General features: G+C 46.9%; 1 long non-coding RNA gene across 1 annotated transcript; it reads left to right on the top strand.

Annotated features, from left to right (window-relative positions):
* On the top strand, nt 1-22805 carry LOC118993422 (uncharacterized). Its single transcript, XR_005067857.1, has 3 exons — nt 1-14; nt 2474-2477; nt 22727-22805. It is a non-coding gene; the product is annotated as an uncharacterized LOC118993422 (long non-coding RNA).
* The last annotated feature ends 573 nt before the right edge of the window (nt 22806-23378 follow it).

Here is a 23378-nt window from a genome sequence, read left to right as displayed (position 1 = left end):
ATTTCTCTGATTCTGTTCTAGCTGTTTGCTTAGTTTTAGTGTTTGGGTTTTTACTTTTTTTAGATTCAATTGGTGATAGTTGTTAGTTTTTCATTTTACTGTTCATATTATTATCATCTTCTTTTCCTTAGGTAAGTCCCTTTAACATTTCATATAATAAGGGCTTGGTGATGATGAACTCCTTTAACTTGACCTTATCTGGGAAGGACTTTATCTTCCCTTCCATTCTAAATGATAGCTTTGCTGGATAGAGCAATCTTGGATGTAGGTCCTTGCCATTCATGATTCAAATTCTTTCCAGCTCCTTCTTGCCTGTAGGATTTCTTTCAAGAAATCAGCTGATAATTAGATGGGCCCTCCTTTTTAAGTAACTGTCTTCTTTTCTCTTCCTGCTTTTAAGATTCTCTCTTTACCTTTAACCTTAGGTACCTGAATGATGATGTGCCTTGGGGTGTTCCTGTTTGAGTCCAACTTCTTTGGGACACTCAGGAATGCCTGGACTTTGTGGAAGTCTATTTCCTTTGCCAGACTGAGAAAATTTTCCTTCATTATTTGTTCAAGTAAGTTTTCAACTTCTTGCTCTTGTTTTTTCCCTTCTGGCACCCCTATGATTCTGAATTTAAAGCATTGAAAGTTGTCCCAGAGTTTCCTAAGACTCTTCCCATTTTTTTAAATTACTGTTTCTTCCTTTTGTTTCAGTTGGATATTTCTTTCTTTCTTCCCTTTGTTCCAAATTGTTGATTTGAGTCCTGGTTTCTTTCCTGTCACTGTTGGTTCCCTGTATATTTTGGTTTGCTTCACTTCGGGTAGCCCTCATATGTCTCCTTATTTTGCAACCAAGCTCAGCCACTTCTCTGAGCATCCTGATCCCCAGTGTTTTGAACTCCAAATCAGGTAGGTTGGTTATCTCCTGTTCACTGAGCCCTTTTTCTGGAGTTTTCATTTGTTTCTTCATCTGGGCCATGTTTCTTTGTCTCAGCACACCTGTTACATTGCAAGGGGGCGGGGCCTTAGCTATTCTCTAGGGCGTGGCAACCCTCCTTGCTGTGTTGTGGCACTGTGGTGAATGGTACTTTAATTCCTTGGTTGACAGAGTTCCATGTAGTTTGGCTTTCTGGTACTTCTGGGTGTTTACTGTTTTTAGATTAGTTGTTATCCTTCTTTTGGTTGTGCAAGGCAGAGTGGAGTTTCTGCTAATGCCTTCATCTTGGCCAGAACTCCGACTTTGCATTTCAAAGAGACTCAAACCTTAAATCAGGAAAAGCCGAGCTCCAATAGTGCGATTTCAGTTATTAACGGGAGAATAACAAAAGGTATTTGAGGAGAGACTGAATTTAGTTTTTTGTACATTTGTCCCTTAAGTGAAACTGATAAAAAGAGCTATGGTATGAGTACCACTATCTGTGCCTCAGTTTCCTCTTCTGTAGAGTTAGAGCTTAGCAACTACTTCCCCAGGCCTTTCCTGGCTCTAGGAAACTGGGATCTTGGTGACAGAACGGGCCAGGTAACCGTGGAACAGTAATGTTTAATGGATTATTGCCTGGTTGACTGCTGGCAGCAGGACAAACTGCCATGGGACACATCTGACCTTTGCCTCCTTTCCCATCCCTCCCTCCAGCAGGATGGAGAGGTGAAGAACAGACGGTCTGTAGGAACAAGCCAGATAGCTGGACTCCATGGAGGCGGTAGCACCAAGTGTCCCCAGAATGTGGGTTGTTTGTCCTCAGACCTGTGTAGTTCAGCCTAGGGCAAGCTGTATCTCCTAAGCCCATGTTCACCATCTGTTAAAGGGGGTGAGTGCGATGCTACCTTCCTGTCCGCCTCCCAGGCTGGATAAGCAGCTCCAAGGTGAAGGCATGCTTTATAGAAAAGAACAGGACACAGTGTTCCTGAAAGCCCTTCCAGAGGTGTGTGAAAGCAGGACCCACCAGAACTTCTAATATACTCGTGGGTCCTGGGCTGGACAGAAACTACCTGGCTCACTCCTCTCCCCTTCTTCTTTCCAACGACCCCCTTCTCCTTCTTGGGCCCTTCCCCACACCCACTTCCAGACAGTGCAAAGGTACATCCTCCAGGCCTCTGGGCCTCTCTCAGCTGCAGAGCTCTGAGGCCCTGCAAGCAGCTGGGCAGGCAGCTGTGGAGGCTGCAAGGGGCTGCAAGGAAGCCACATGCCTGGGGACAGTCTGGGGCTGGTGCTGGGAGTGGACCTGATTTGCTATTTTCTCCTACTTATCACATAGCACAGCACCACAGGCAAGGCCAGGGCAAGGCCTGAGGGAGGCTGCTGCCTGGCAGGCCCCAGCTTCCCTGTGGGGCCTCAGTACATGGGAGTGTCTGTCCACAGGTGGTAGGAGGGCCTGCCAGTACCTCAGAGACCTTCCAGGCCAGTTTTTTATTTAGCCACTGAAGATATCCCACTCAGCTTCCAGATAAATCCCCCTGATCAGTCCCCTAGCTCAAGCTGGGTAGTGAGAACTGTTGAGGAGACAGCTTCTAGGGCAGCTCTGAGTGACAGCAACTTCTTCCTGAGGTGAGCTGAATTGTCTTACATTTTAAAATATGGTTTATGGCCTTGGCTGGTGTAGCTCAGTGGACTGAGCACGGGCCTGTGAACCAGACGATCGTGGTTCGATTCCCAGTCAGGGCACATGCCTGGGTTGCAGGCCAGTTCTCGGCAGGTGCCAGTTCCCAGCAGGGGATGCACGAGAAGCAACCATACATTGATGTTTCTCTTCCTCTCTCCTTCCCTTCCCCTCTAAAGATAAATAAATAAATATTTTAAAAAATTAAAATAAAATATGGTTTATGGATTATGTCATTATACTTGTCCCATCCCCTCCTTCATTCCCTTCCACCCTGCACTCCACCTCCCAGCCACATTCTCTCGCTTTAGTTCATGTCCATGTGTCCTAAGTTTTTCACCCTCTACATTTCCCACACTACTCTTGCCCTCCCCCTATTTTGTCCCCACCATCTATGCTACTTGTTCTTTGTACCTTTTCCCCCACTCCCCTCCTCCCACTCCCCTGTTGATAACGTTCCATGCGATCTCCATTTCTGTGGCTCTGCTCCTGACTTAGGTGTCTGCTTAGGTTGCTTTTGTTTCAGGTATACTTGTTGAAAACTGAGTTTCCTGTCTATTCACTGTTCATGTTTCTATCTTCTTTTTCTTAGATTCGTCCCTTTAATATTTCATATAATAAGGGCTTGGTGATGATGAACTTCTTGAACTTGACCTCTTCTGAGAAGCACTTTATCTGCCCTTCCATTCTAAATGACAGCTTTGCTGGATGGAGACAGCATGGATGTAGGCCCTTGCCTTTCATGAGTTGGAAACTTCTTTCTAGCCCCTTCTTGCCTGCAAGGTCTCTTTTGAGAAAGCAGCTCACAGTCTGCTGGGAAGTCCTTGGTAGGTGACTGTCCCCTTATCTCTTGCTGCTTCTAGGATTCTCTCCTTCATTTTCATCTTGGCTAATGTAATTCTGATGTGCCTTGGTGTGTTCCTTCTTGGGTCCAACTTCTTTGGGACTCTCTGTGCTTCCTGGACTTCCTGGAAGTCTCTTTCCTTTGCCAGTTTGGGGCAGTTCTCCTTTATTATTTGCTCAAATAACTTTTCCACTTGTTGCTCTTCCTCTTCCCTTTCTGGTACCCCTATTATTCTGATCTTGGAATGTTTAATGTTTTCCTGGAGGTTCCTCAGCCTCTCCTCATTGTTTTGAATTCTTGTTTCTTCATTCTTTTTTGTTTGGTTGTTTCTTTCTTTCTTCTAGTCTACTCGATTGATTTGAATCCCAGTTTTGTTTCCATCACCATTGGTTTCCAGTGCATATTCCTTCATTTCACTTAGTGTAGCCTTCATTTTTTCATCTAACTGGCAGCCAAAATCAACCATTTCTGTGAGCATCTGGATTGCCAATATTTTGAACTGTGCATCTGATAGGTTGGCTACATCTTGGACACTTAAAAGTATTGGCTCTGGGTCTTTCATTTGTTCTTACATTTGTGCCATAATTTTTTGGTCAGGGCATGCCTATTATGTAGTGAGGGATGGAGCCAGAGGTGTTCACCAGAGTGGGTCAACCCAGTAGCTTGGTTGTAACCCTGTATGTGGGGGCAGGGTCAGAGAGGGAGCAAAGGCACTTGCTCTGCTCTCTCTCAGATTTGAGTCCCCTCTGCTGCTTCCCACAAGCAAACTGGGCCCTTCAAGTGCTGGTTCCTGGGTGGGTGGGCTTGTGGAAGTTCCCACTTGTGAGCCTCACTGGGTCTGCTCATTGCCTCCCTGCATCCAGGGTGTCCTAGTCACCACCTGTGCACCTCGGGTCTGCCACACACGGCTATTACCTGCTGTGACTCCACTTTGCCCGCCACGGCTAGTAAGGGTTCTTCCCTGGGTCTAGACCCCTCACTGCATTTGGAACCCAGCCCAGAGTCTTTACTGCACATGTGGTTACTGTGGCCGTCTCTCCCCTCTGAGCCCCTGACACTCCTCCCTGAAGTTCTGCTTACCTTGTGATGGCTCCCACTCACTGTTGCTCTTTCTAGCTCCAGCTCCAGGGTCTATTTCTCTTCCTATTCCTTCTGCCTCTTCCCTTTATTTATATGTTTACTTACTTACATAAGAAATAAAGAGGGAGGGAAAGAGAGAGAAATGTCAACTAGTCATTGTATTTATTTATTCATTCATAGGTTGCTTCTTGTGTGTGCCCTGAACAGGGGTAGAATGCACAACCTTGGCATATCAGATGATGCTCTAACCAACTGAGCTACATGGACAGGGACCCCTTCTCCTCATTTAGCTCCCAGCTGCAATGTTGTCTTCTCAGAGAAGCCTGGCCTGTTTTTCTATTTAAAGTAAGTGTCCAACTATCATCTCTCACACAATCCTGTGTATTTTCTTCAGTCTGTCAAGATTTTATTCATTTTCAGGTTTACTGTTTTTCCCACCACCCTGGAAAGTCAGCCCCTGAAGAGCAGGGACCTTCCCTGTCTTGTTGGCAGCCAAATAGCCAGCATCCTCATCAGTGCCTGTGCATGGTAACTAGTTCAGTAGATGATTGTTGAGTGACTAAACACTTGTTCCAAGGAAAACAGGAAGATAAAGTGAATGCTGACACCAGGGGAGAGGACCCACACCCCAAGCTGGCGTTGCTGGGGTTGGAAGGCCTTCTCTGGGGTCCTCCTGATTCTCCAGGGTCCTTCCGAGATGCTCATCACAGAGTCACCTGGGAGCCTCCCCAGCCAGATGAGCCCTGCTCAGTGGCATAGTCAACCCTGAATCAGTCTCTGTGACATCCTGGGGGAATCTGGGGGTGTTGACGGGTGGAGCCAGCTGCCAGAAACTGCCTGGCTACACTCCAGTCTCTCTGTCTCCCCCACTGCCTTGCACATGGCCTCAGAGACTGGCTTAGTGAATCCATGTTCCGAAGTTCATCTGGGAGTGAAGCCTCCCACCTCCCAAACCGTGGCTGAGCCTGGGCTTCAGTCTTCACACTTAGGTGCTTCCTTAGCATTGTAGACTGACCCTTTCTTGAGGAGAAAAGTCTCCCTGGAACCTCCCCTGGGCTGGGTGAGATGGAGTGGAGGCAGTCAGGCCTCCTGTCCCACCTGGACTCCAAGCCTGCAGCCTGGTACCTCAAAACACCCTCCCCTTGTTCTTTTGTGGATCTGCCTGGTGCCCTCATCAGGCTGTGACAATTTCATCTGCTGAACCCAATTAAGCCACTTCCCCAACTGGGGGAGCTTCCTCCAGGTCTCAGGATGTAACCATGTTTGCCCCAGGGTATTCAGGTTCCAAGCCCCAGGCCACTGAAAGTTGAAGCCAGAGAGAAGATGGGAGGTGGGCTGCACTTGTTCTCAACAACAACACTTGGAGCTTGTTACAAATGGAAATTTCTAGCCCTCCCCCACTTATCTAGGGAAGAGGAACCCAGCTGCCTCTGTTTTAATGCATTGTCCAGGTGACTCTGATGGATGCGCCGTTGAGACAGTCACAGAACTGAAGGACCTAGACCAAAGCCTGAGGAGGCAGTGAATACCACAGACTGAGAAGTCCCAGCCCTCCTTTCTGCCTCCTTCCTGGTGACTTTGGGCAATGGATAGAATGTTTGTGTCCCTTCAAAATTCCTACGTTGAAACCTAACCCCCAATGTGGTGGTGTTGGGACGTGGGGCCTTTGGGAGGTGGTTAGGTCTTGAGGGCATAGCCCTCTCCAATGCCACTGGTGTGTGTATGAAGGCGGCCCAAGAAGGCTCCCTTTTCTTCTGCAGAGCCAGAACAGGAGAAATGACAGCTGTGTGTGATCCAGAGGAGGCCCCACACCAGACACCACCTGTGTTACCGCCTCGATCTGGGACTTCCTAGCCTCCACAACTGTGAGCAAGAAATGTCTGTTCTTCCGACAGACGTGGACAACAGTGTGGGGATGGACTGTGGGAGTGGGGAATGGAACGGGCAGAGGACGGTAAAGGGGGAAAACTGACTCAACTGTAATAGAATAACAATAAAAATTATTTAATAAGATACATTCCTGTTCTTCATAAGCAACCAGTCTTTGTGGGCACTCAGAGTTCTCCTCTCTAAATGGAGACACGATTTCTGGCCGTGACCTCGGGCAGGCCATGTCACCTCTCTGGGAACCACAATTCTCACTGGTGAAATGAAAAGGTCACACTTCCTGAAAAGGGGATGGGGCTGAGAAGTCAATCAGATAATGGTATTTACAAAGAACTCAGAGAGCGCCAGGTCCGTGACACCTGGCAGGTGTCAGCTCAGTAGCTGCAGTACCAACTTTTAAAGTGCACAGTGGGTGCGAGGGCAGTATTTCTAGGATACCAGGTCTGGGCCTTCCCTCAAACCAGGGTGTGTGAGAGAAAAGGAGACTGAAGTGAATGCCCTGAGCCCAGAATCCGTCTGGGTATCTCCCCAAGTTCACAGATCCCACACCAGTGACCTCATCTAGTTCCCACCACCCACTTCCTCAGAGTCCCCTGGGGGGACCCAGCCTGGCACAGAGGCACCAGGACCTGCTGCAGGGTCTGACACAGGGGGCTGCTGAGAGCACACGGCAGAAAACAGCACATGGCTAAAGGACATATAAAACAAAAAGTTCAAGTTTATTTGTAATGCAATGAATGCAATTTAAGTAGAACAGCAGGTAACCTTGGCATCCATCAGATTGTCAGAGATAAAACATGGCCCCCAAGGGAGGGCCAAGTGTGTCTGTGCACTCTTGGGAGCCCAGGGGGCACAAGGCAGCTCAGCCTTCAATCTGGGCTACATCTATCCAGCGCCAGAAAAGGGACCTGCCCTCACAGCCAGACATCCTCTGCAGGAACTGTTCTGAGGAACAGAAGAAGATCTAATGGTGTGGGGGACAAGCTAGCCACAGAGAGTCATGGTTACCAAATAGTGGGTACGTGCATTGTAGACCTGCATTCTGTATGAAGTGTGCACGTGTGTGTGTGCACCAAGGACAAAATTAAAGTGGTTGCCCACACAGGTGTTTCAAGGAACTTTTACTTTCCTTTTAATAACTTGCATTTTGGCCTTTTTCTCAGAAGGATGTTCTGATAAATGAAATTTAAAAGCTGACAACTTGGTTGGTTCTAATCTCTGACACATATCAAAATCACAAGGCTTTGCCCTGGCCAGTGTGGCTCAGTGGGTGAGCAGCACCCAGTGACTGCAAGTTTGCAGGTTCGACTGCAGGTCAGGGCACATGCCTCGGTTGCAGGTCCTCTCCCTCAATTCAGTTGGGTACAGTCGATGGTCCCAGCACGGATCCCTGTTCTGGGTGCACAGGAAGGCAGTTAATGGATGATTCTCTTGCATTGATGCTTCTCTCTCTCCCTCCCTCTTTCTCTCTAAAAAAGCAAAATAAAAAGGTACTCAGGTGAGGATAAAAATATTACATATGTTTAATAACACAGAATAGAATGCCTCCACACACTCTGAATGAGAGTTTCTTGGGGTGGGGTGCAGGCACTGGTATTTCTCTTAAAAGCTCCCCTGCTGAATTCCAAATATAGCCAGATTCAAGAACCACTTAATGATACACTCCTTGGCCTCAGGGGAAAATCCTAGCTGGCTTTAGTGACACTTAATATTTTAGGGGTCACCAAACTCTCTGAGGTCCTCATGCATTGGAATTCATTTCACAGATGCTTTCCAAGGCTGTTCCTTGAAGTGGTATCTTTCTCCAGAGAATTTGCAGTCTTTAAAAGCTTTGAATCTTCCCTCAAAACTGCACTGATCCTTTTCACACACTCTCAGGGAAAGAGTGCACATTTATTTGGGTTGTGACCAACCTTGCAACCATGACCACTTCCTCCAGCTCTGTGATTTTTCCTTGGGCAGTGGGCTCTTCTCATTGCATGCCACTTTCCAGGGATGGTCAGTTGGGGGCTACACCCACCCCGACCCATAGGGTGGACAATGTGACCTCTCCTGCTTTGGATTTGACTCTGATCCTAGTAACACAGCTTTTCGTACCTTCCTACCCTTCCTCTCCCAGCGAATTCCCATTGTTGGTCAAGGTAGTCTGAGCCAGTCTTTGTTACCTGTAATCCAGTGTCTTCACTAAAACAAGGTGCTAAAGAGGATTAACCTTGGGCTTCCTGAGTGTCTTCAGAATCTAGAGCAGAGCCCCAGGAAGAGGTAGAAAGGGTAGGGACAGCACTACAGAGCCCCAGGATTCCTGTGCCTCAGGTTAGAAATTTGGGCTCTTTCTGCTGCTCCTAAGAGGCCATGTCTTCTACAGAGATTGGGCTCATACAGACGGGAAGAGAGGTGGGCGGAACACATGGCCTTGAGAGTTGGCCCAATAGTGATCACTTCAGTACCTGCGTCAAGATGGCCTTGCCCATGGACATGGGCAAGTGTGGACATTGACTGTGGGAATGTGGGGTGGATTGGGCAGAGGAAAGCAAAAACTGGTACAACTGTAATACAGTAAAAGTAAACAAATTTATAAAAGATGGTCTTGTTGGAGGCAACTTAATTTGAAGGAGATGCTTGGGAACTTACTTAAAGCTGCTCTTGCACAGTTTTTGCTGGATTGATTAGTGAAAGGCAGCTCAGGGGCTGATGATGGAGAGCCTGATTCCCCCTGCCACCCTTGGTAATCCTATGTAAACTGGGAGATCCACCGAATCTCCGTGCCCGACTTGGCTTTCAGACATGGATGGCTTGGATTCTTCACCTCCCTACTGCATGGAGTTGTTGCCAGGCTCAGTGGATATCAGAGAAAAGTATAAAGAGCCTCACAGGCATAAGAAGTGCCTGGTGGCAGAATTAGCCTCTGCCAGGCAGCCACGGGGGACAGAAGGGTCACAGTGACATTTCAGTTTCTGGGGTTTGTTCCCAACGAATGCAGTCTGGGAAAAGATGTGTGTGAGGGCTCTGAGGTCACTCGGGAGAGTGAAAGGTGGGTGTGCAGGAGGACGCTGCTGAAGGAGGCTTCCAGTGACCAGTGACCTCTCTCTTCTGCTCCTCCTGTGGTATGAGCTAAATCTGCCTGGGCCCAGGCACTGTATGCCAGCAACATGGATTTGACAAGCCCAGTTCCTTCTTGGTGAGTAAGGGCAGGTGGGCCTTCCCATAGTCCTTTGGGTTGGCCAAGGCCAAAGGCTGAGGGCTGAGGAGTTCCTGGAGCAGCCAACAGGAGCTCCGAACAGGCCTCATCTTGCACTTTCTCTTCCCCAACTCTGAAATCTTTCCATTTCTCTTCACTCCCTCTTGGAAATTGCTCTGCTTGGTTTCAGGAATTGTCATTGCCTCCCATAGCTAAGGATGAGTAAGTGACATCTGGAATGTGAGCCACTAAGGAGACAAAGCTACTCACTGACTCTGCTTCATCTCCCTGCCCCCAGTGCATGGTCAGTTAGACCATGACGGGTACAACTCCTCAGAGGAGGGGCCACCTAAACCACATACCATCACTTGGGAGGCCATCATGGAAGGACGTGGGGGCGGAGGGGTGGGGAGCTGCAACATAGAGGGTGTCATGGCCCCTTGCACACTGGATATTCTGACATAGCCCAAGTTCCCCTGTCCTCTGGGACAAGTGCTTCCTGGCTCTAATCCACTTAAGCCTGAAAACCTGTGATGGGGGAGGCAGTGCAGCTTCTTGCCAGCTTGAACAAGATCCGGGGTGATTGGGCATAAGAAAGAATTCCTAAAAGTCCTGTGAAGCCCACTCTGCTAAGAGTGCTTTCATTCAGATGTTAAGGGTTCGAGCAGGGAGACATGAGTATGTCTCTCAAAGTTTCTGAAAACCCCTTCCCTGACAGATGCTGACTCAGACTAAGCCCTCAGATTTCCTTGAAATGTTATCTATTGTTTGATCCTTACCACCTGTATTCCTATGTATTACAACCCAGCTAAAGCCATTCGGGAAGGAGCCCCTGGCCTTTCTCCTCTGAGAGACTGGCCACCTCTCCTCCCCAAGCAGATCATGTCTTGGTAGTGTTACTCTCGTTCGTAGAGGACGGGGGGACTTGCTGACAAAGTTGCTCCCACAACTCTCTCCAGCAGGTCCCTTGTGTTTTGTTTTACCCACCAAAACCTGTATTCGGGAGAGGTTCTGATGCAACTCCCCTACCTCTCAGTGAAAACCGAAGTTGACTATTGCTCTTTATTCACAAAGTAAGCTGGTACTCTCAGAACATTTCAACGAATACCAGGCCTTAGATAATAGGGGTAGGAGACATCTAAGGGGAAGAGGAGAAGGGGAAGGGATTTTTCTCTCTCTTGTTCTAAGAGAGAGAAAAAAGGGGAATGAGGCTAAGAATACTCCTTGGAGGTCCTTTTCTGGGTTCTAGGACTGTCTGCTTCCTCACAGTCCAGGAACAGCACTGACCACTTTCAGTTTGCTAAATGGAAAGAGTTTCCATGCTCTAATGGACTTCATTAGGCCCATCTCAAAGGTCCTTATTTGCAGAACACTGTCCACAGGATCAGCCAAGCCTGTCATATATGTGCCAAAAACAATCCTAAAACAAAGTGTGTCCCCATGAAAAGGGAGTATAATACAAAGGGATGTGCCCATTTGAGGACAGGGAGGTGGACTTGTCACAAATGCCTAAAACGAAGAAAAATTTCACATTTTTGTTGGTATTCTGGAGTCTTTTTCTGGGTGGGTAAGTGTTCCCCACCAGGACTGAAAAGGCAACTGAGTTGGCAAAACTGTTCCTTAAAGAAATATTTCCCAGATTTGGACTTCCCCAGAGCATTCAAAGAGACAATGCACCATCATTCACTTCAGAAACCTTCCAGAAGGCTGGACAGGCATTGCAGATACAATGGAAATTGCATGCATCTTGGAGACTTCAGGCCACAGGAAGGACTGAGAAAATGAATTATCCCATATAGAAGACTTTGGCAAAAATACGCCAGGAAACACATTTAAAAAAGGGCCCGGCACTCCCCGTTGCTTTGCTTTGAATCAAAGTGGTATCCAGAGAGGGCTGAAATGAGCCCTTTTGAAATAGTTTATGGTAAACACCGCCCAAATTTATGTTTTAGGTACACCCCTCTAGATTTGGAGCATGAAAAATAATTAAGCAATATGTATAACGCTTAGGACAAGCACTAATCATTTTTCACCAGTTTGCTCTTTACAGGGGGGTTTACCACTCTGACCAGCCTCTGCACCCATTCCAGCCAGGGGACCAAGTCCTACTAAAGACCTGGAGGATTCCAGGCCCTGAACACCAGCTGTCTGAACAGTGGACTGCTCTCTACAATGTCTTATTGACAATGCATTCCTCCCTGAAGCTAATGTGAATTAAGCCCTAGATTTGCCACAGAGGTAAAACAAGCACCGATTAAGGGTAATGCAGACCCTACTGCTGTGACTGAGGAGGGAAGGGAGAGCAGGACCTGCACTCCAGAGGAAGGTTTGAAATTCTTCTTTCGAAAAAGGACAGCAAACCCCAGTACACGGTGACAGAGTTTGTTATTTCATGCTGGTGTTTATAAAGCCAAGGACCTTTGGCTGCCACATACTGAGTTGATGTACTAAGTTTAAGTTAGTCCTTCCCAGTGTATGAAACACACAAGCATTACAATGAATTGTGGTTAAATCTAGATGGGTAAAATTATGTCGAAAAGGTTGTGAAAGTTTTAAACCTGAAGGAAAGGAAACCTCACCTAGTTGTCTTCTGGTTTTAAGGGAATGTGGTTTCAAGTTGTTTCTGATGAGAAATTCTCTGTATCTGAAGACCTAGTTAAGGTCACCTGAAGACCTAGACAAGGTCATGTGTAAGACCTAGAGAAGGTCACCTGTAACCAGTTTGAAAGAATGCCTTTGGCACTCAGGACTCAGGCAGGGTCATTCAGGGCTCATGAGTGTTTCAGCTGGAGGCAAAGGAGAACGTCTCAGCCATGAGACCAGGCCTGAAAGAGCCTGTCTCTGTGGAGGCACCAATGGGAAGCACTGGTACAAGAGAATGCCTCCACCTCTATTCCCTCCACCTCTACAGAATGTGAACTGTTCGGGTTAGCTCTGTATCTGCTCTGAAAAGGGAATTGAGGATTCCAGGGAAGCTTAAAACCTCACACCCTGTAGGAAAATAAACAAGGAAAAGTATAAGATATGAAAATGAAAGAAGGTATAAAATAGGATATCAGAAGAAAAAGGACTTTCCTTAACACTTGATATTTTTCTCCCTACCAGATACCTCCAAAACTTGGCATTACATAAAGTTTCCTTGCATAAATCTAATAAGATGAGTCCTTAATGGTGATTTATTAATTGAAATTTTGACTGGAATGTCATGCCTACAGGAGAAATGTATTCTGATCATCACCAGAATTCCCAAAGGAACTGGATTGACTTGTGAAGCTGGCAAAAGCCCAGGAGAAAAACCTGGTATATTTATTGACTGTGCGGTTTGTGGCAGTCTTTCCAGGGAAGGCATGAAGTTTGCTTTCCTTAAAATGGCTAAAGAAGAACCTGTAGGCACAATGGAAGCCTCAAGAATTTGAGAGAAACAACTGGTACAGGTGAAGCCAGATGGCAGATGTGTGGCTCTGCTTCTGTACCAAGAGCTGGACTGAAAAAATCAACCAAAGGGTTCCTTGTGTGAGGTCCAGAAAAGCAGACTTAAAGGTCATAGGTGTTCCAGGTTTCTCTTAGTGTGTTTATGCAAACAAACAGTAAAAACTAAAAGCTGGACTAAAAATAATCCTTTTAATAACAATGAGGGGGATTTAAGGAATAAAAATTATAGTTCTGGGAAAATCACAACATTCAGTGTTGGACATGAGAAATGGCTCAACTAACTGTCTTGAAAGTTTGCTTTTCAATGTATAGGCACAAAGGAGCTGTGAAATTGCCACTGTTAAATATCATTTCAGCATGAAACTTGTAACAATATGTCTTCCCAAATGACAGTCTCACAGGCAAAGGGACTGGTTTAGGAATTTATGTGTAAATTACCATATGTTCTTCCTTCTTTTCTTGTAGGGTGTATACCTAGGGCCTCATGACCTGAGTGATTGGTTGCAATGTAGGCCTCACTTAAGGAGACCATCTTCATCATTGCCCCCTAAGACTGAACGGTTTGACTGAACTAATTGTTTGGGTTGGGGAGGTCTGTGGCCTTCATTTTGGAACTGATTTCCCCTTTTCCGTCCTAAAGGCTTAGACAGAAAGGGCCAAGAAATCTGAAAGGAGGAAATTCTAATATATACCCCTCAGCCTGAGTGAGGTATAGGGGGCCACAGAGGATTCGGATAGGTGAGCATGTCTTGTACACCTTCCTCCACATAAGCCATTCCTTACCTAAGTCTCTGCCTTGGTCATTTAGTGATTATCATTTAATGGTGCTTGCAACTCTCTTTCCAAATCTGTCACCTCCAGAAGACAACTAGGATGCCAACTGTTCAGTAATGGCAGCCTTTGGACATCAAGTCTGCCACTTGCTGGTGACAGCCAACTGACCTGGATTCTGTAAGGTTCTTCCCCTCACAAGAAGGACTCCCTCCATGCTGCACCCTCCCACTCCCCCTTTCAGGGCACCCATGATGCAAGGCTAGATAGGACAACATCCCTGTTCATCCGGAAGAATTTACAAGAAGATGAGACCTTCGACCACTATCCTTCATATGATTGTATAGGGCTTGTATAACTGAAAAGAGGGATTTGTATAGGGTGCAGGAAAGAGAGGAGCCCAAAATAGAGATTTGTAATAGGATCCATAACAGCTTGGGGATAATTGGTTCCACACCATACGGCCACACCTGCCTGGGATGCTGTCAGCTGTGGGCAATTTTGGGAGGAGCCAGAAATGGAGCTACAGAGCAAGACTGGTGCTGGGATTTAAACGGAGTTGCAGCAGCCATCGGGTGTCTCTCTTTCAGATGACGCATCGATTTAGGACCACAGGGCTTGGGTGAGAGTCGGCACCACGAGGCTTTGCAAGTGCTCCCTTTTGTCACATGGAGGGTGCCGGGAGGACTGTGTGCTTTTGTAGGGAACTTTAGTTTGTATTATTTAAAATAACTAATATGTTTTTTCACAGATCTCTGGTATTAAGAGATGTCTTTCCTCAGGTGGCAGGGAAAATGAACCCATAGGTGGAGAGAATCCCCCGAAGAAAAATGAGGTGTTGTGGAATGTCCAGTACCCTTACCCTGGTCTGTTCTGTGATAGTTTTTTTGGTGACACAGAGGGAAAGATAATTGACCATGGCAGACCAATCCCCTCAGGTGGAGGAGAGTGAGACTTTTGAATTTTCCCAGTCTCTGAGAATTTCTCTGTACTCCTTCTGAGGGCATCTGTTGACTAATCATGCCAAGAAAGGTGAAAAGGAAATGAATTGGGTAAGGGAGCAAACGGTGGAAGTATCTTGGCTGAAAGTTTGTTTTCTGAGTACTGTTTTGGAATAGTGGAGTTGGAGTGCTGGACATTAGCTGAAGAAATACCTGTTCTTCTCACCGTCTGTGCTCTTGTTGCTCTGAATTTTTGCACACTCTGCTGGAACAGTGTAGGTTGTTCTATAGGTCCCTGAGTGGAGCTCACTGGGTAGAATTCTAAGAAATTGAGAGAGTTACTCCTCTAAGTCGATTTAGAAGAATCCCTTATGAGCCCTGGCTGGTGTAGCTCAGTGGATTGAGCGAGGGCCTGGGAACCAGAGGATCGCGTTTCGATTCCCAGTCAGGGCACATGCCTGGGTTGCAGGCTGGTTCCCTGCAGGCCAACTCCCAGCAGGGGACACACGGAAGGCAACCATACATTGATGTTTCTCTCCCTCTCTCCTTCCCCTCTAAAAAAGATAAATAAATAAAATCTTTTTAAAAGAAGAATCCCTTATGTAAGTAGTTATTTTTTCACTATTGTAACCCTGTGTGGCCTACCTATGTTTTGAGTGATGAGCTGAGGTGGCCTGTGAATGGTTCCTTGAATACTGCATCATTACCCAATTAAAAAGGCACTGCCAATGGCGTAACTCTCAAAAGAACTCCACTGTCTTAATGCATTTATAATGTTGCACAGTAGCCTTATGCCAGAGACAGAGAAGCGTGTGATGGTGCAGAAGGAAAAGGTGGTTTCAAAACCCCTCCCTGAGAATAGAACTTGGGAGAAGACGGATGATGGCCAGATAAACCTCATTAATGCTCTGAACCCAGAAAATGGATTCTCCCAGATGGGAGGGACCTCTGCAGTGCTGCTACCTCCCTGGGAGGTAGGGCCTGTTGGGGCTCCTCCCCTGCTTCAGGAGGGAGACAGGGAGAGGTCACCACCAGGGGTCTCAATTCTTTGCAGGTGGGAGGTGTGTCCTCTGTGCTGCTCTCCTCCCCAGTGGCTTTGCTCCCTCTGCAGATGGGAGGAATAACCCAGTGCCTCACCCTCTGCAGGTGGGAGGGACCTGCAACACCCCTCTTCCCCTGCAGGTGGGAGAGGTCTCAGCAGGGATGCTACCCTCCTGGTGGGAAGGATCTGTGGGGCTCCAGTCCCTCTGCAGATGGGAGGTGCTGCAGAGGTGCTTCACCAGCTGCAGGTGGGAGAGGTCTCTATGAGGCTGCTGCACTGACAGGTGGTGGTGGTTTCTACATGTCTGGCCACACAGGTGATGGGGACTGCCACTGCCATGGTACCTCCCCCTCCACAGGCAGTGGGACACACCTAAGTAACATCTTCTGTAATCTCCTGTTAGGCGGGGATTGTAAAGTGAACTGCTCCACCTCTACCTGCTAAGGAATGTGTCTCACCACCACCACCGCCCAAGTAACTCGACAGAGTACTTCCTATAACCTCAGCCCTCCAAAGATGTAGCCAGCCAAGACACTTTGAGGCAATATCCAATGCATGGAGTAACTGAAGGAGGCCAACCCACTGGCAACTACTGGGGCTCATACTCCTTTCTCTACTTCAGACTTAATAAATTGGAGGAATCCCAATCTTCCAAATAGGGATGATCCACAAACAATGGCAGATCTTATCACCTGTGTTTTTGCCAGGCACCACCCAAACTGGGCAGAAGTACAGGCCCTCCTGAATATTTGTCTAATGGCAGGCAAGAGACAGTTGGTTCTAAACAGGGATAACCCGGAGGCCCAGCATCTCCATGATGAGAACAGCCAGGGGATCCTTGAGCCAGTTGAGGCAGTTCCTTGGGTGGACCCCAAGTGGGACCCAAATAGCAGAGGTGACTTAGCCCCTTTGAAACACTACACAGGGTGCATATTGGAAGAGCTTCCGGAAGCAGTGCCCAAGCAGAGGAGCGTGAGTTTGATTTGAACTCTCCAGCAGAAGACAAATGAGGATCTTTCCGAATTTCTAGAAAGGATTTATCAGGCTGATGGGAAATTCACCGATGCTGAATCAAAAGCACCAGAAAATGTGAGGACGGTAAATATGACTTTTATTGGACAGAGTGCCCTGGATATCTGCAAGAAACTCCAGCATGTTGCCAGGGTAATGGGAATGAGCCTCTTCCAACTGGTGGACATAGCATTCAACGCCTACAATGCCCGGAAAGCAAGGAAGGCAAATGGGCCATGGTGTTTTTGGAAACAAAACAGGGAAACCAAGAAAAACCATTTATTAGGGCAGGGAAAGGAAACTCATTAGGTGCTCACTCCCATGCTGGTGGCAAAGGGGACCTAAGGAGTAGAAGAAAGGCCCAATAGGCATTAATCAATGTGCCCATTGCAGGGAGGAGGTTCACTGGAAGAATGAGTGCCCAAAGAGGAGACAGGAAAGTAAGGATAAGAACCCAGACCGAGTGATGGTGGGAAGCAGAGACTGGAGCATGATAATGAATGAGGAGGCCCAGGGGCTCCACTGGACATCTCCCGACCCATCACCATTTCCCCTCAAGCGTCCTGGATACAAGTGACTGTTGGGAACAAGCCAATTGACTTTCTCGCAGATATGGGAGGTACATACGTAATGCTGAACACTAAGTTGACTGGAAAAAGCTCAAATGAAGTCACAGGTAGTGGTGTGTCTGGCCAGGTACAAAAGCAGACATTCCTACAACCTCTGGAATGCCAGCTTGGGGGTCAAAAGCTTACACATAGTTAGTTTTCTCTCTATGCCTGATTGTCCTATTCCATTGTGGGGCGGAGATTTGCTGTGTAAACTGCTGTCACAAATACCCTTTTCCCCCAGGTGACAGCAACTGTGTGTGGAAGTCCTGCTGGAAAATGCCCTCTGGATGCAGGATTTCCTGACCTGGCCCAAGGCTCCAGAGGTGAATCCTTCCCACCTGAGATCTGCAAGCAGGTCCACTGAACTGTTTGGGCTGATGGAACTCCAGGTAAAGCAGTTAACGTGCAACCCATACAGATACATCTAAAACAAGGGGTATGGGTCTCAGTGAAAAAAAAAACAGTATCCCCTCAAAAAGGAGGCTTTAGAAAGATTCAGCCAGTGTAGCAAAAGTTCTTGAAATCAGGATTAATTCAGCCTTGCTGGTCACCCTCCAGCACTCCCATTTTGCCAGTCAAAAACCCACACTCGGATGAGTATTGGTTGGTCCAGGATCGCAGGGCCATCAATGACATTGTCCAGGACATTCACCCCACTGAGGCTACCCCTTACACCCTGTGGACTGTAGTCCTGGGGATGGCAAATGGTTTTCAGTCCGGGACTTGGAGGATGCCTTTTCTGCATCCTGATAGATGAGCAGGCTCAACAACTCTTTGCTTTTGAGTGGCAGAGCCCAGAGACTAAAACCAGGCTCCAATACTGCTGGACTCTGCTGCCACAAGGATTTAAGAACTCCCTAACTATATTCGGGGAAGTGCTATTAAAGACTTAAGGGATGTTCAGTTGAAATCGGGAGTTCTTTTCCAATATGTGGATGACCTGTTAATGGCCAGCACTATCTATGAGGGCTGTTTGCATAATACCATCACAGTTCTAAATCATTTGGCAAAGGGGAGATATAATGCGTCACCTCATAAGGCCCAAATTTGCAAACAGGAAGTGGCATATCTGGGATTTCAACTAAAACAGGGTCCCAGAAGTGTGATGGCAGATAGAAAGCAAGCCATTCCTAAGCTAAAAATTCCAGAAAATTGAAGGCAGCTTCGTGGGTTCTTAGCAATTACTGAGTTTTGTTGGGTTTGGATTACAAACTGTGGACTCATAGCAAAGCCATTGTATCATTCCCTAAGAGGACTCGACCCTAACCCCTTGAATGGACAGGGAACTGTCAGGTGGCATTTGATAACTTTGAAGGAGAAGGTGGCTTTGGCCCCTCATTAAGACTGCCAGACTTACAGAAGCCTTTCAAATTGTACATTCATGAAAGGCAGGGGATAGGACTGGAGGTCCTATCTGTCTGATAGGTCTGCTAACCCAGACCCTGGGGACTCTTCCCTTAGCCTATCTCTCAAGGAAGCTGGATCACACAACAAAAGGATGGCCACTGTGCCTCCAAGCAGTAGTAGCCACCTAGTAGCCACCTTTCTGTGAATTCTTACAGAAAGCTGAGAAGTTTATCTTGAGACAACCTACCACAATGTTGGTGCCACATCAGATTCTGACTCTGCTAGAACAGAGAGGAGGATATTGGCTGATGGCAGGGAATATGGGGGAATATCAAGCCATTTTGCTGGACCATGCAAATGTTACCTTGCAGACCACCACAAACCTGAACCCAGCCACCCTACTCCCAGTCATGGAGGGGGACTCTGCCCTTGAGCATGACTGCTTGGAAATAATTGACCATGTTTATTCTAGCAGGTTCAGATCTGACAGACCAGCTGCTGGCATCACCAGACTGGGAACTCTATACAGATGGAAGCAGCTTCATGGACAATGGCCAGTGATGAGCTGGGTATATGCGGTGACCACTTCAGACAAGGTAGTAGATGCCAAATCCCTTACACCAGGAACCTCAGCAGAAAAGGCAGAATTAATAGCCCTCACATGAGGCTTACTGCTGTCCCAAGGAAAGAAAGTTAACATATATACAGATTCCAAGTATGCCTTCATGGTAGTCCATGCCCATGGAACAAAATGGAAGGAGAGAGGACTTTTAACCTTGGGGAACAAGGATGTGAAACATGTGGAGGTTGTTTTACAGTTGTTGGAGGCAGTGAATGTCCCTGACTGGGTTGCTGTAATGTACTGCCCAGGACACCAGAGGGATGGTTCCCAAACCAGTCAGGGAAACCAAGTTGCTGACAAAGCAGCAAGACAGGCAGCCAGGGAGTTGCCATGCGTAGCAGTTCTGATTTGCCATCTGGACTCGTCAGTTTAAACCTCATTACAGAGAACAGGATGAGAAATGGCCCATGAATGGGGATCACTAATACTGATTCCAATGCTATGTGGAGGTTCAGCACCCATGATATGATTTTACCCCCTCAGACTCCAGTGTATCCAATCCTCAAGCACCTACATGAAGGTACCCACTGTAAAATATTTTCAGATACTGAAACCTTTGTAAAGAAGCAGGTGCACAGTGGCCAGAGCAAGAGCCAGGCTGCTCAGAGCTCAACCAAGAAGTGAGGGAAGTGAACACCCAGCTCTTTCAAATCCATTCTTCCCCCACCCATTGCTTTTCAACAAGGCTTTTCACCACCTGGAGTCTCAGAGTCTTAGTTCCAAGCTATTCAGGTCTCTGGCTCCCTCTTCTCAGCAGGATCTTTTGGAAGTTGTTCATGTGGACCAGGAAACGACTCATAACTTCTTAAAGTGCTATGTCTGATTCTGGCATTTGCAATTTCTTTTGGAAGATTACAAAGAAAAATTTCATCTAAATCTCAGCTTACTTTTCACCAAAGAGCAAGCTCCCGAGAGACCTTTTAAGGGCCAGTTTTGTCTCAACAAGTTCGTTCGGCTTTCGGATATCCAAGTTTACCAGAGAATGCGCACCTGTAATTTCTGACGGGGATCGTTTACCCATGACTCTGCCCTGTGCATGAGGAGGTCCACACGAGGGAGAAGACTTGTCCATGTGAAGTCACAAAAGTTCATCCACAAATGGAACCTCAATGTACACGTGCCTCCCGACATGGGCCTCAGGCCGTACTGCTGACGTGAGTGTGAACAGGCCTCCCGTGAGCTGGGGACTTTTAAATGCCACCAAAAAACATATTCAAATTGACTTCACAATGATTCCAGCTGTCTTCTGCCAAAGAAGAAAATTTGTCACCCATGCTACAGAAATTGATGTATGACAGGTTAAACACATACAAGGTTTCTAGAACACAGTGGGGTTTCTGTAAAGATCCTTGAATAAGTACAGATATTCCTTATTGGTTTTCTTTTTTCTGTTTCATTGTAACCAACCATTTTCTTCCTCATAGGATTTTTTGGTGTTTCTCATGCTATCATTCTTCCATCAAAATGCAAGTCATTAATTGCTTCAATAAGTATTTCATAATTCAACTGTAATCTCTTAATGTCCACATGTTATACTTTATTTCATCATAAAATAGGTTGATCCCAGTAGGGTGGCCAGATTTACTACAGAATACTCTGGGATGTGCCTATTTCTGTTTATCATTGTACCCCACACCTGGACCCCACCTTGATAAACAGAGTGAGGATTTAGAAGGAGGCTGAGTGGGTCATGTGTGGCAAAAATCCAATCACTCCCACTTTTAGCTACACCCCCCAACCTGCTTCATCTGTTAGAGAACATACTGGGGTGGGAGGTGCTGAACGATATATAAGACCCCCCTTTTTCTCTGGGGGCCTCCCCACCTACTGGGTTTGTTTTGCCTACTGCTGGAAGGAAGATGTTTCTTAATACCAGAGATCAGTGAAAACGAAAGGAACTTATTTCTTTGAAATAACACAAACTATTTAAGTTCCCCACAGATGCACACAGTCCTCCCAGCACCCTCCACGTGGCAAAAGGCAGCACTTCCAAAAGCCACATAGTCCCAACCAAGACACAAAAGCCGTTTGGTCCTTAACAGACTCATGGTCTACAAAAGAAAGACACCCAGTGGTTGCCACACTTCCGTTTAAGTCCCTGGGCCAATCTTCCTCTGCAGCCCCATTTCTGGTTCCTTCCACAATTGGCGACAGCTGCCAGCATTCTGGGCAGGGGTGGACTTCTGGTGTGGAGCCAATTATTTCCAAGTTCTTCTGGACCCTATTACAAAGCCCTGCTTGGGGCTCTCCTCTTGGCTACATCCTGTTATACATCCACACAGTGGGGCTCCTTGTTGGAATTAAAACCTGCAGAAGCAGAAACTCTGGGAGTGGCTTTCACCCACTGCTTAAGGAGCCCTCCAGGTGGTAGTAATACAGGTGGATCCCTGAACCACAGCCCTCCCTCCCTGGTTCTTAGACCTGGAGTCACCTGAAGCAAGTTGTGCTTCATTTTACTTTCATTTTGAAATCATTGTAGAGTCATAGGAAGTTGCAACAAAAAGCTCAAGAAGGTCGCTCAGATCAAAAACAGGCCTGTCTTCCCCTTGTCCCTGGCTTCTCTCCTGCCTCCTCCCCTCCCTCATACCGTCCTTTTCTTCGTCACAGGTTTATAAGTATCAACACACCCTTATGATGGGAAAATAACCTTTGATTGTTTTAATGAAAAATTTAAACCTTTATTGACTTGTATACATTCACTAGGGGGTAATGATAAAATACAAAGAAAATAAAACAATGTAACAGAAAACAACTCAGTCACTTTTGGGTGTACAGATTGGAACTTTATTTCACGGACGTGGTCCCAGAGGAGTCAGTCTCTAAATCCTGGGCCCTGAGCAACTGGGGAGCAGTTATTTTTACTGAGCAAGGGAGGGCCCATCCTTTGGACCCTTACTTCTGGCCCGAAAGCAGGGGCAGCCTACAGCAGAAAGCAGAGCCTTACCTCTGGTATGTAGATGATACACAGTCCAAAGAAGCCAAAAGAGGCTTTTGGCCTCCATGGGCCAAAACAAGCCATCAGGCTGCAAAAACAACTGGGCTACAAAAACAAATCACTCTCTAGTCACTGTGTTGTGTCTTAAAATAGCTGTCAATTGTCAATTCCCCACAACACTCCCCCCTTTGATGCTTGACAGCACTGTTAGCTGGTCTAGTATCACTATAAGGCTGGCCTATAAATCTTGGGGTATCTTCTGATAATGATATCTCTTCAGGGACAGGATCTTGGCAGTTGTTCTGTGAGTCACTGTGGCCTCTAGACTCTGGACTATGGTCTGTAGTATATAGGGGCCAAACCTCAGGCCTAAGAAAATGATGATTAGGGGTCCCAGGAAGGGGAGCAACCACTGAAGCCAGGCTTGGGGGTTTATTTTCCAGTTCTCTAATTCTAACTTTCCGTTCCTTTGGTGTGGCGGTTTATATTCTCTCTGACTTCTTTAACTTTCTTTGCTATGATTTCTGACTGACTTCCATAGTAGCAACATTTCTCTCCTAGGAACGTATAGTTCCCCCCCTTTTCCTGGATTCAGAGCATTAATGAGGTTTCTTTCCTCATCATTTTTCTCCTCCTGTGATTTACTATCAGGGAGGGGTTCTGAGATTCCTTTCTTCTTGTGGAATCATATAAAGGACAATAGATGAAGGTCTCAACTCCTTATAACTACTTCTGGCTGGACATGGATGTCCTCCTACTTACCCTTGGGTCATGGGTACCCTGAAAGAGGAGAGGGGTGCAGCATGGAGGGAGTTTTTCCTGCAAGAGGAAGGACCTTCCAGGGTCCTGGTTAGTTGACTGTCACAAGGAAGTCACAGGCTTGGTGTCCAAAGGCTGGCATTACTGGACCGTTGGCCTTCTGGTCAGGTCATATTCGGGAGGTGACAGATTAGGCAAGTAATTGGAAGCACAATTAAATCATAACTATTAAATGACAAAGGCAGGGACTTCAGTAAAGAATGGCTTATCTGGAGGAAGGTGTACAAGGCATGCTACACCTACCCAAGACTCTGGTGGCCCACTACCTTTCACTCA

The sequence above is a fragment of the Sturnira hondurensis genome, unplaced genomic scaffold, assembly GCF_014824575.4.
Source record: "Sturnira hondurensis isolate 20B ecotype Veracruz unplaced genomic scaffold, ASM1482457v3 Scaffold0008761, whole genome shotgun sequence".
Classification (NCBI taxonomy): domain Eukaryota; kingdom Metazoa; phylum Chordata; class Mammalia; order Chiroptera; family Phyllostomidae; genus Sturnira; species Sturnira hondurensis.
This window is presented reverse-complemented; position numbering and strand designations above follow the sequence as displayed.